General features: G+C 38.7%; 1 protein-coding gene across 1 annotated transcript in view; it reads right to left on the bottom strand.

Annotated features, from left to right (window-relative positions):
* CMC2 (C-X9-C motif containing 2) overlaps positions 1 to 11,022 on the bottom strand; it is an 85,540-nt gene that overhangs the window by 36,325 nt on the left and 38,193 nt on the right. The gene's annotated exons all lie outside the window — the stretch shown is intronic.

Raw genomic sequence — 11,022 nt, forward strand, 5'->3', positions numbered from 1 at the left:
TGTCAGTGACCGAACACACAGCATATCCCAGTTTGGACCAGCTAGACAGGCTGCAAGCCCCCCACAACCATGAGTGCCCCAAGCCACAGTGGCCGGCATCCCTCCTCCACAGGCTGCTTCCCAGAGGGTAAAGGAAAGAGACTTTACTAGCAGCAGAGGCTGAACACAACCAAACGCCAATTATGGAATTAATTAACAAATTCTGACTACAAAAAAATAGGCCCCCAGCTCAGCTGAACCTCAAGTAACAGCAGAGGTCACTGGTTTTTGCCCCTGCGAAGAGGGGGCAGGGCTGACAGAGAAAGAACAAAGAAAAAAAAACAGGGTTTTTTGGATCTGAAAAGGCCTGGGCCCTGCAGGAAAGGAGGGGGCACACAGGACCTGGAGATACACAGAGCAACATACCAACTTAAGCTCTTGATTGACAAACCTAAGGAACAGGGTTCTGCTCTGAAAAGGATTTTTCTTTTTCTCTTTTTTTTTTTTTTTAATTTTTTTATTAACAAAAAAAAAAAGAAATTAACACAACATTTAGAAATCATTCCATTCTACACATGCACTCAGTAATTCTTAGTATCATCACATAGATGTATGATCATCATTTCTTAGTACATTTGCATCGATTTAGGAAAAGAACTAGCAAAACAGCAGAAAAAGATATAGAATGTTAATATAGAGAAGAGAATTAAAATAATAATACTAATAACAAATATATATATATAAAAAGGAAAAAGAAAAAAACAAAAACAAAAGATACAAACACACAAACAAACAAACAAAAAACCATATTTCAGGTGCAGCTTCATTCAGTGTTCCAACATAGTTACATTACACTTAGGTATTATTGTGCTGTCCATTTTTGAGTTTTTGTATCTAGTCCTGTTGCACAGTCTGTATCCCTTCAGCTCCAATTACCCATTATCTTACCCTGTTTCTAACTCCTGCTGGTCTCTGTTACCAATGATATATTCCAAGCTGATTCTCGAATGTCGGTTCACATCAGTGGGACCATACAGTATTTGTCCTTTAGTTTTGGGCTAGACTCACTCAGCATAATGTTCTCTAGGTCCATCCATGCTATTACATGCTTCATAAGTTTAGTCTGTCTTAAAGCTGCATAATATTCCATTGTAGGTATACGCCACAGTTTGTTTAGCCACTCGTCTGTTGATGGACATTTTGGCTGTTTCCATCTCTTTGCAATTGTAGATAATGCTGCTATAAACACTGGTGTGCAAATGTCCGTCTGTGTCTTTGCCCTTAAGTCCTTTGAGTAGATACCTAGCAGTGGTATTGCTGGGTCATAATCCATTCTGCCATTCTATGTCTTTTGATTGGGAAATTCAGTCCATTAACTTTTAGTGTTATTACTGTTTGGATAATATTTTCCTCTACCATTTTGGCTTTTGTATTATATATATCATATCTGATTTTCCTTCTTTCTACACTTTACTCCATACCTCTCTCTTCTGTCTTTTCGTATCTGACTCTAGTGCTCCCTTTAGTATTTCTTGCAGAGCTGGTCTCTTGGTCACAAATTCTCTCAGTGACTTTTTGTCTGAGAATGTTTTAATTTCTCCCTCATTTTTGAAGGACAATTTTGCTGGATATAGAAGTCTTGGTTGGCAGTTTTTCTCTTTTAGTAATTTAAATATATCATCCCACTTTCTTCTAGCTTCCATGGTTTCTGCTGAGAAATCTACACATAGTCTTATTGGGTTTCCCTTGTATGTGATGGATTGTTTTTCTCTTGCTGCTTTCAAGATCCTCTCTTTCTCTTTGACCTCTGACATTCTAACTAGTAAATGTCTTGGAGAACGCTTATTTGGGTCTATTCTCTTTGGGGTGCGCTGCACTTCTTGGATCTGTATATTTAGGTCTTTCATAAGAGTTGGGAAATTTTCAGTGATAATTTCTTCCATTAGTTTTTCTCCTCCTTTTCCCTTCTCTTCTCCTTCTGGGACACCCACAACACATATATTTGTGCGCTTCATATTGTCATTCAGTTCCCTGATTCCCTGCTCAAGTTTTTCCATTCTTTTCCCTATAGTTTCTGTTTCTTTTTGGAATTCAGATGTTCCATCCTCCAGTTCACTAATTGTAGCTTCTTTCTCTTTAGATCTACCATTGTAGGTATCCATTGTTTTTTCCATTTTTTCTTCTTTGTCCTTCACTCCCATAAGTTCTGTGATTTGTTTTTTCAGATTTTCTATTTCTTCTTTTTGTTCAGCCCATGTCTTCTTCATGTCCTCCCTCAATTTATTGATTTGGTTTTTGAAGAGTTTTTCCATTTCTGTTCGTATATTCAGCATTAGTTGTCTCAGCTCCTGTATCTCATTTGAACTATTGGTTTGTTCCTTTGACTGGGCCATATCTTCAATTTTCCGAGCGTCATCCATTATTTTCTGCTGGTGTCTGGGCATTTGATCAGATTTCCCTGGGTGTGGGACCCAGCTGGTTGAAAGGTTTTTCTGTGGAATCTCTGGGCTCTGTTTTTCTTTTCCTGCCCAGTAGGTGGCGCTCGTGGCACTCGTCTGTCTGCGGGGCAGTCGGCCCGGGAAACCGCGCGTGGAGGGGGGGGTCGCTGGCCTCCGCGGCTTGGGGGAGTGCCGGTCCAAATTGCCCAGCTGGCCCGAGACGCCAAGCGTGGCGGGAGGACCCCGCTATCCAATGTTCCCAGTCAGACCGGGGAGTCACGTGCGTGGAGGGGACCCCAGTCGCCAGCCGCCCCGGCCGGGAAAACGCGCGCCCCTCGGGTATCTCACCGCAGCAGATTCTCCCTGCCCGTTCAGCTGTTCCAGAATGGGGTACGCTGTCTTTTTGGTCTCTGTCGTGACTCCGGGAGCTGTTTCGTATTGTTTCTGTTTCTTTAGTTGCTTTTCTGGAGGAGGAACTAAGACCCACGCGTCTTACTAAGCCGCCATCTTCTCCGGAAGTCCTCTTTTTCTCTTTTGTGGCTGTGTTTCTACAGCTTGACTGCTCTTTGGATATAGCTGCAGGGCTTCTTGGGCTCTACAGCCCCAGGCATAGGTAGAAACAAGCTTGTTTGAGACCTTGTCTGGAGCCTGTACCTTCCCCAGGGGAGGGGTGAGGCCCAGCTCAGGTGGAATCCCTCCCTCAAGGAATTCAGACACCAGGGTTTGGTAATTCGAAGCCATTAAAGACAGTCTAAGACCTCTCCTCTGTCTCCACCACACCTCCAGCAGGGAGAGTCTGCCAAAGTGAAAGGTACCGCATCATCTTATGCTGGAGGGACCTGCAGACAGACAAGCACCACATACTCGGCAGGATAAGAAAAACAGAGTCCAGAGACTTCACAGGAAAGTCTTTCAATCTGCTGGGTCTCACCCTCAGGGAAAACTGATGCAGGTGACTCTTTCCTCCTGATAGGAGGCCAGTTTGGTCGGGGAAAATCCAGCTGGGATCTATAATAGCTAAGTAGACCCCCTAAGGGTGGGGGAAAAGGCACCATAAGGCAGGGCAAGAAACAAGAAAACAAGAACTGAAAAATTCTTCTCTGTTAAACAAAACCTAAGCTAGTGGTCCAGAAAAAGCTGAACTAAACGTCAAAGAAGAGACAGACAACAAATTCATCCAGCAAGAAAACACTAGGTAAAAGAACTGAAAGCAATCTCCAGAAAACTAATAAAGGTAATTAAATGCCTAGACACCAGCAAAAAATAACAAATCACACTAGGAAAACTGAGGATACGGCCCAGTCAAAGGAACAAAACAACAATTCAAACGAGATACAGGAGTTGAAACAATTAATTCAGAATATACGAACAGACATGGAAAACCTCATCAAAAACCAAATCAATGATTTGAGGGAGGATATAAAGAAGGTAAGGAATGAATAAAAAGAAGAAACTGAAAGTCTGAAAAAACAAATCACAGAACTTATGGGAATGAAAGGCATGGTAGAAGAGATGAAAAAAACAATCTACAATGGTAGATTTCAAGAGGCAGAATATAGGATTAGTGAACTGGAGGATGGAACATCTGAAACCCAACAAGATAAAGAAGTATAGGGGAAAAAATGGAATAATATGAGCAGGGACTCAGGGAACTGAATGACAATATGAAGCACACGAATATACACGTTGTGGGTATCCCAGAAGGAGAATAGAAGGGAAAAGGAGGAGAAAAACTAGTGGAGGAAATTATCATTGAAAAATTCCCAACTCTTATGAAACACTTAAAATTACAGTTCCAAGAAGTGCAGCGTACTCCAAAGAATAGATCCAAACAGATGTATTCCAAGACACTCACTAATCGGAATATCAGAGGTCAAAGAGAAAGAGAGAATCTTGAAAGCAGCAAGAGAAAAGCAATCCATCACATACAAGGGAAGCCCAATAGGACTATGTGTAGATTTCTCAGCAGAAACCATGGAGAAGAAGAAGACAGTGGGATGATATATTTAAATTATTAAAAGAGAAAAACTGCCAACCAAGAATTCTATATCCAGCAAAATTGTCCTTCAAATATGAGAGAGAAATTAAAACATTTACAGACCAAAAAGTCACTGAGAGAATTTGTGAATTTGTGACCAAGAGACAAGCTATGCAAAAAATACTAAAGGGAGCTCTAGAGGCAGATACGAAAAGACAGAAGAGAGAGGTGTGGAGAAGAGTGTAGAAAGGAAGACTATGAGTAAAGGTTAAAAAAAAAAGGAAAATTAGATATGATATATAAAATCCAAAAGGCAAAATGGTAGAAGAAGTGTACAGTAATAACACTAAATGTTAATGGATTAAACTCCCCAATCAAAATACATAGACTGGCAGAATGGATTAAAAAACAGGACCCATCTATAGGCTGTCTACAGGAAACAAATCTTAGACCCAAAGATAAACACAGGTTGAAAGAGAAAGGTTGGGAAAAGATACGTCATGCAAATAACAACCAGAAAAGAGCAGGAGTAGCTATACCAATATTCAAAAACTCAGACTTCAAATGTGAACAAGTTAAAAGCAACAAAGAAGGATACTATGTATTCATAAAAGAACAATTCAGCACGAAGACATAACAATCACAAATATTTACGCACCAAACCAGAATGCTCCAAAATACATGAAGCAAAGACTGAAAACACTGAAGACAAATAGACACATCTACCATAATAATTGGAGACTTCAATTCCCCACTCTCATCAATGGACAAAACATCTAGACAGAGGATCAATAAAGAAGCAGAGAATTTGAATAATATAATAAATGAGCTAGACTTAACAGACATTTATAGAACACTATACCCCACAACAGCAGGATGCATCTTTTTCTCAAGTGCTCATGGATCATTCTCAAAATAGACCATATGCTGGGTTACAAAACAAGTTTCAATAAATTTAAGAAGACTGAAATCATACAAAACACTTTCTCAGATCATAAAGGAATGAAGTTAGAAATCAATAATAGGCAGAGTGCCAGAAAATTCACAAATATGTGGAGGCTCAGCAACACACTTTTAAACAACCAGTGGGGTCAAGGAAGAAATTACAAGAGAAATCAGTAAATATCTTGAGGCAAATGAAAATGAAAATACAACATATCAAAATTTATGGGACGCAGCAAAGGCAGTGCTAAGAGGGAAATTTATTGCCCTATATGCCTATATCAAAAAGGAAGAAAGGGCAAAAAAATCGAGGACTTAACTGTCCACTTGGAAGAACTAGAGAAAGAGCAGCAAACTAACCCCAAAGCAAGCAAAAGGAAAGAAATAACAAAGATTAGAGCAGAAATAAATGAAATTCAGAACATGAGAACAACTGAGAAAATCAACAAAACCAGAAGCTGGTTTTATGAGAAAATCAGTAAGATTGACGGGCCCTTAGCAAGACTGACAAAAAGAAGAAGAGAGAGGATGCAAATAAATAAGATCAGAAATGGAAGAGGAGACATAACCACTGACCCCACAGAAATAAAGGAAGTAATGACAGGATACTATGAACAGCTTTATGCTAATAAATACAACAATGTAGATGAAATGGACAACTTCCTAGAAAGGCATGAACAACCAACTTTGACTCGAGAATAAATAGACAACCTCAACAAACCAGTCACAAGTAAAGAAATTGAATCAGTCATTAAGAAGCTCCCCAAAAAGAAAAGTCCAGGACCAGATGGCTTCACATGTGACTTCTACCAAACATTCCAGAAAGTATTAGTACCAATCCTGCTCAAACTCTTCAAAAAAATTGAAGAGTAGGGAAAGCTACCTAATTCATTCTATGAAGCCAACATCACCCTCATACCAATGCCAGACAAAGATATTACAAAAAAAGAAAACTACAGAACAATCTCTCTAATGAATATAGACAAAAAAATCCTCAACAAAATTCCATCAAATCGAATCCAGCAACACATTAAAAGAATTATATGTCATGACCAAGTGGGATTCATCCCAAGTATGCAAGGATGGTTCAACATAAGAAAATCAATTGATGCAATATACCATATCAACAAATCAAAGCAAAAAAACCACATAATCGTCTCAATTGATGTAGAGAAGGCATTTGATAAAATTCAACAACCTTTCCTGTTGAAAACACTTCAAAGGATAGGAATACAAGGAAACTTCCTTAAAATGATAAAGGGAATATATGAAAAACCCACAGTAAATATCATCCTCAATGGGGAAAACCTAAAAACTTTCCCCCTAAGATCAGGAACAAGACAAGGATGTCCACTATCACCACTGTTATTCAACATTGTGTTTGAAGTCCTAGCCAGAGCAATTAGACAAGAAAAAGAAATACAAGGCATCAAAATTGGAAAGGAGGAAGTAAAACTCTCACTGTTTGCAGATGATATGATACTATATGTCGAAAACCCCGAAAAATCCACAGCAAAACTACTAGAGCTAATAAATGAGTGCAGCAAAGTGGCAGGTTACAAGATCAAAACTCAAAAATCTGTAGTGTTTTTATACACTAGTAATGAACAATCTGAGGGGGAAATCAAGAAACAAATTCCACTTACAATTGCAACCAAAAGAATAAAATATTTAGGAATAAATTTAACTAAAGAGACAAAAGACCTATACAAAGAAAACTACAAGAAATTGTTAAAAGAAATCACAGAAGACCTAAATAGATAAAGGGCATAACGTGTTCATGGACTGGAAGACTAAATATAGTTAAGATGTCAATTCTACCTAAATTGATTTACAGATTCAATCAAAATCCCAACAACTTACTTTTCAGAAATAGAAAAACCAATAAGCAAATTTATCTGGAAGGGCAGGGTGCCCAAATTGGTAAAAGTATTCTGAGGAAAAAAAATGAAGTCAGTGGTCTCACGCTGCCTGACTTTAAGGCATATTATGAAGCTACAGTGGTCAAAACAGCATGGTACTGGCATAAAGATAGACATATTGACCAATGGAATCGAATAGAGTGTTCAGATATAGACCCTCTCATCTATGGACAATTGATCTTTGATAAGGCAGTCAAGCAAACTCACCTGGGACAGAAGAGTCTCTTCAATAAATGGTGCCTAGAAAATTGGATATCCACATACAAAAGAATGAACGAGGATCTCTATCTCACACCCTATATAAAAATTAACTCAAAATGGATCAAAGACCTAAACATTGGATCTAAGACCATAAAACTTTTAGAAGAAAATGCAGGGAAACAACTTATTTATAATAGGAGGCAGTTTCCTAGACCTTACACCCAAAGCATGAGCATTTAAGAAAGAAAGAAATGGGAACTCCTCAAAATTAAACACTTTTGTGCATCAAAGAACTTCATCAAGAAAGTAAAAAGACAACCTACACAATGGGAGACAATATTTGGAAATGATAAGTCAGATAAAGGTCTAGAATCCAGAATACATAAAGAGATTGTTCAACTCAACAACAAAAAGACAGCCAATCCAATTACAAAATGGGAAAAAGACTTGAACAGATATTTCCTCCAGAAGAGGAAATACAAATGGCTAAAAGGCACATGAAGAGATGCTCAGTTTCCCTGGCTATTAGCGAAATGGAAATCAAAACCACAATGAGATATCATCTCACACCCACCAGAATGGCCATAATCAATAAAACAGAAATGACAAGTGCTGGAGAGGATGTGGAGAAAGAGGCAAACTTACCCACAGTTGGTGGGAATGTCAAATGGCACAACCGCTGTGGAAGACAGCATGGCAGTTTCTCAGGAAGCTAAGTATAGAATTACCATATGATAAAGCAATACCACTGCTAGGTATCTACTCAGAGGACACGAGGGCAAGAACACAAACAGGCATTTGTACACCAGTGTCTTTTAGCAGCATTATTTACAATTGCCAAGAGATGGAAACAGCCAAAATGTCCATCAACAGACAAGTGGCTAAACAAGCTGTGGTATATACATATGATGGAATATTATCCAACTGTAAGACAGAATAAAATCATGAAGCATGTAACAACATAGATGGACCTTAAGGACATTATGCTGAGTGAGATTAGCCAGAAACAAAAGGACAAATACTGTATGGTCTCACTGATATGAACTGACATTAGTAAATGAACTTGGAGAATTTCAGTTGGTAACAGAGACCATCAGCAGACAGAAATACAATAGATACTGGGGTAACTGGAGTTGAAGGGATACAGATTGTGAAACAGGACTGATTGTAAAAATTCAGAACTGGATAACACTATACTACCTAACTGTAACACAATAATGTTAGAACACTGAATGAAGCTGAATGTGAGAATGATAGAGGGAGGAGGCCTGGGGGCACAAATGAAATCAGAAGGAAAGATAGACAATAAAGACTGAGATGGTATAATCTAGAAATGCCTAGGGTGTATAATGATAGTAACTAAATGTGCAATTTTAAAAATGTTGCTGCATGAGGAAGAACAAAGGAATGTCCTTACTGCAGGGTGTTGAAAATAGATGGTAAGCAATATTTTAAAACTTCAACGTATGTGTGAGACTAAAGCAAAAAATGTTTATTCAGTACAAAGTTTATATTTTGACTAGTGCATTTCTTAACATAACTTATGTGGACAGCTTAATTGAACACCATAAGTACCTGGAACCTTGGGTAGGACATGAGATTTTGTTGGTCTGTCCAGAGTGATGCCCCGATGAATCTCAGAGCAATTTGATCAGTGAATGGAAAAGTATTTGCAAAGTCCCCTTTGAGGAATGGTGAGAACGGGGAGAAATTCAACTTCCCCAAGTTGAATTCTTGATGTTCTCACAAGCAGTGTACACAGCCAAAGCTATAGGCTGAGCCCCCGTCTTGGGGTTTGTTCATATGAAACTTAATCCCGCAAAGGATAGGATAAGCCTACTTAAAATTAGGCCTAAGAGTCACCACCAAGAGAACCTCTTCTGTTGCTCAGATGTGGCCTCTCTCTCTCAGCCAACACGACAAGCAAACTCACTGCCCTCCCCCTCTCTACATGGGACATGACTCCCAGGGGTGTGGAACTTCCTGGCAACCTGGGACAGAAATCCTAAAATGAGCTGGAACTCAGTATCAAGGGATTGGGAAAATCTTCTTGACCAAAAGCGGGAAGAGTGAAATGAGACAAAATAAAGTGTCAATGGCTGAGAGATTCCAAACAGAGTCAAGACGTTATCCTGGAGGTTATTCTTACGCATTAAACAGATACCACCTTGTTAGTCAAGATGTAATGGAGAGGCTGGAGGGAACTACCTGAAAATTTGGAGCTGTGCTCCAGTGGCCAGGTTTCTTGAAGATAAATGCATGATGATATGGCTGTCGCAGTGTGACTGTGTGGTTGTGAGAGCCTTGTGTCCAATGCTCTTTTTGTTTACCTTATCAACAGACAAGTAAAGCACATGGATTAAAAATAAATAAATAATAGGGGGAACAAATGTTAAAATAAATTTAGTAGATTGAAATGCTAGTGATCAATGAAAGGGAGAGGTAAAGGGTATGGTATGTATGAATTTTTTCTGTCTTCCTTTTATTGCTTTTTCTGAATTGATGCAGATGTTCTAAGAAATGATCGTGATGATGAATATACTACTATGTGATGATAAGGTGAGTTATTGATTATGTAACAAGAACGGAATGATCATATGATAAGAACGTTTGTGTTTGTATGTGGTTACGCATCATAAATAAAAAATTAATTAATTAAAAAAAGAAAGGAAGGGGTAAGCGGTATGGGCTGCATGAATTTTTTTCTGTTGTCTTTTTATTTCTTTTTCTGAATTGATGCAAATGTTCTAAGAAATGATCATGATGATGAACATGCAACTATGTGATTATATTGTGAATTACTGATTATATATGTAGAACGGAATGATCATATGTTAAGAATGTGTTTCTTTGTTGTCATATTTTTTTAAAAATTTAAAAATTTAAAAAATTTTAAAAAAAGACATGTTCTTTCCAAATACAAAATACATTCATTCTATCACAATATCACAAAGTCTTAAACCATTTCAGTAACAATATAAATAGAATACAAAGTCAGAAACAGTATAAAATCTCAACAAAGTCTGCTACAGGTATGGTCTGTCCTAAGGCAAAATATCCTCTGGCTATAGAACTATAAAACTCAGAAAAAGTTATCTGCTGCCAACATACAAAGGAGGGACAGTCATAGAATATGTTTCCATTTCCATAGGAAGAAACTGGAAGGAATAGGGGTCACTGGACCCAAACAGTTATGAAAACTTACAGGGCAAACTTCATTATTTCAAAGTCTGAGAATCATTTATCCTGGAGCTTTAGAAAGCGGCAATCCCACCAGTTCAAAGGGCCTATGCAAAGGCCTGGCTCTCTCCAAATTTAACTTTGGGGTCATTGTGGAGACAAGTTTTTTTTCAGCTTACCCTCTCCAGGGTTTGGGGCAGCACCTGGGATCTCTTCCAACTCTGGGGCACACGCTCAATCCCTCCAGAACAATGGGGTAGCAGTCAGGCTCTCCCCAATTCCCAAGGAATGTGCTTCACCCTCTCCAAGGCCTGAGGCAGCACAACTCTTCCAGAACACTGAAGTGGAAGGAAGGCCTGTCTTCTGCCTTCAGGACGAACTC

The sequence above is a fragment of the Tamandua tetradactyla genome, chromosome 16 (genome assembly GCF_023851605.1).
Source record: "Tamandua tetradactyla isolate mTamTet1 chromosome 16, mTamTet1.pri, whole genome shotgun sequence".
Taxonomy (NCBI): domain Eukaryota; kingdom Metazoa; phylum Chordata; class Mammalia; order Pilosa; family Myrmecophagidae; genus Tamandua; species Tamandua tetradactyla.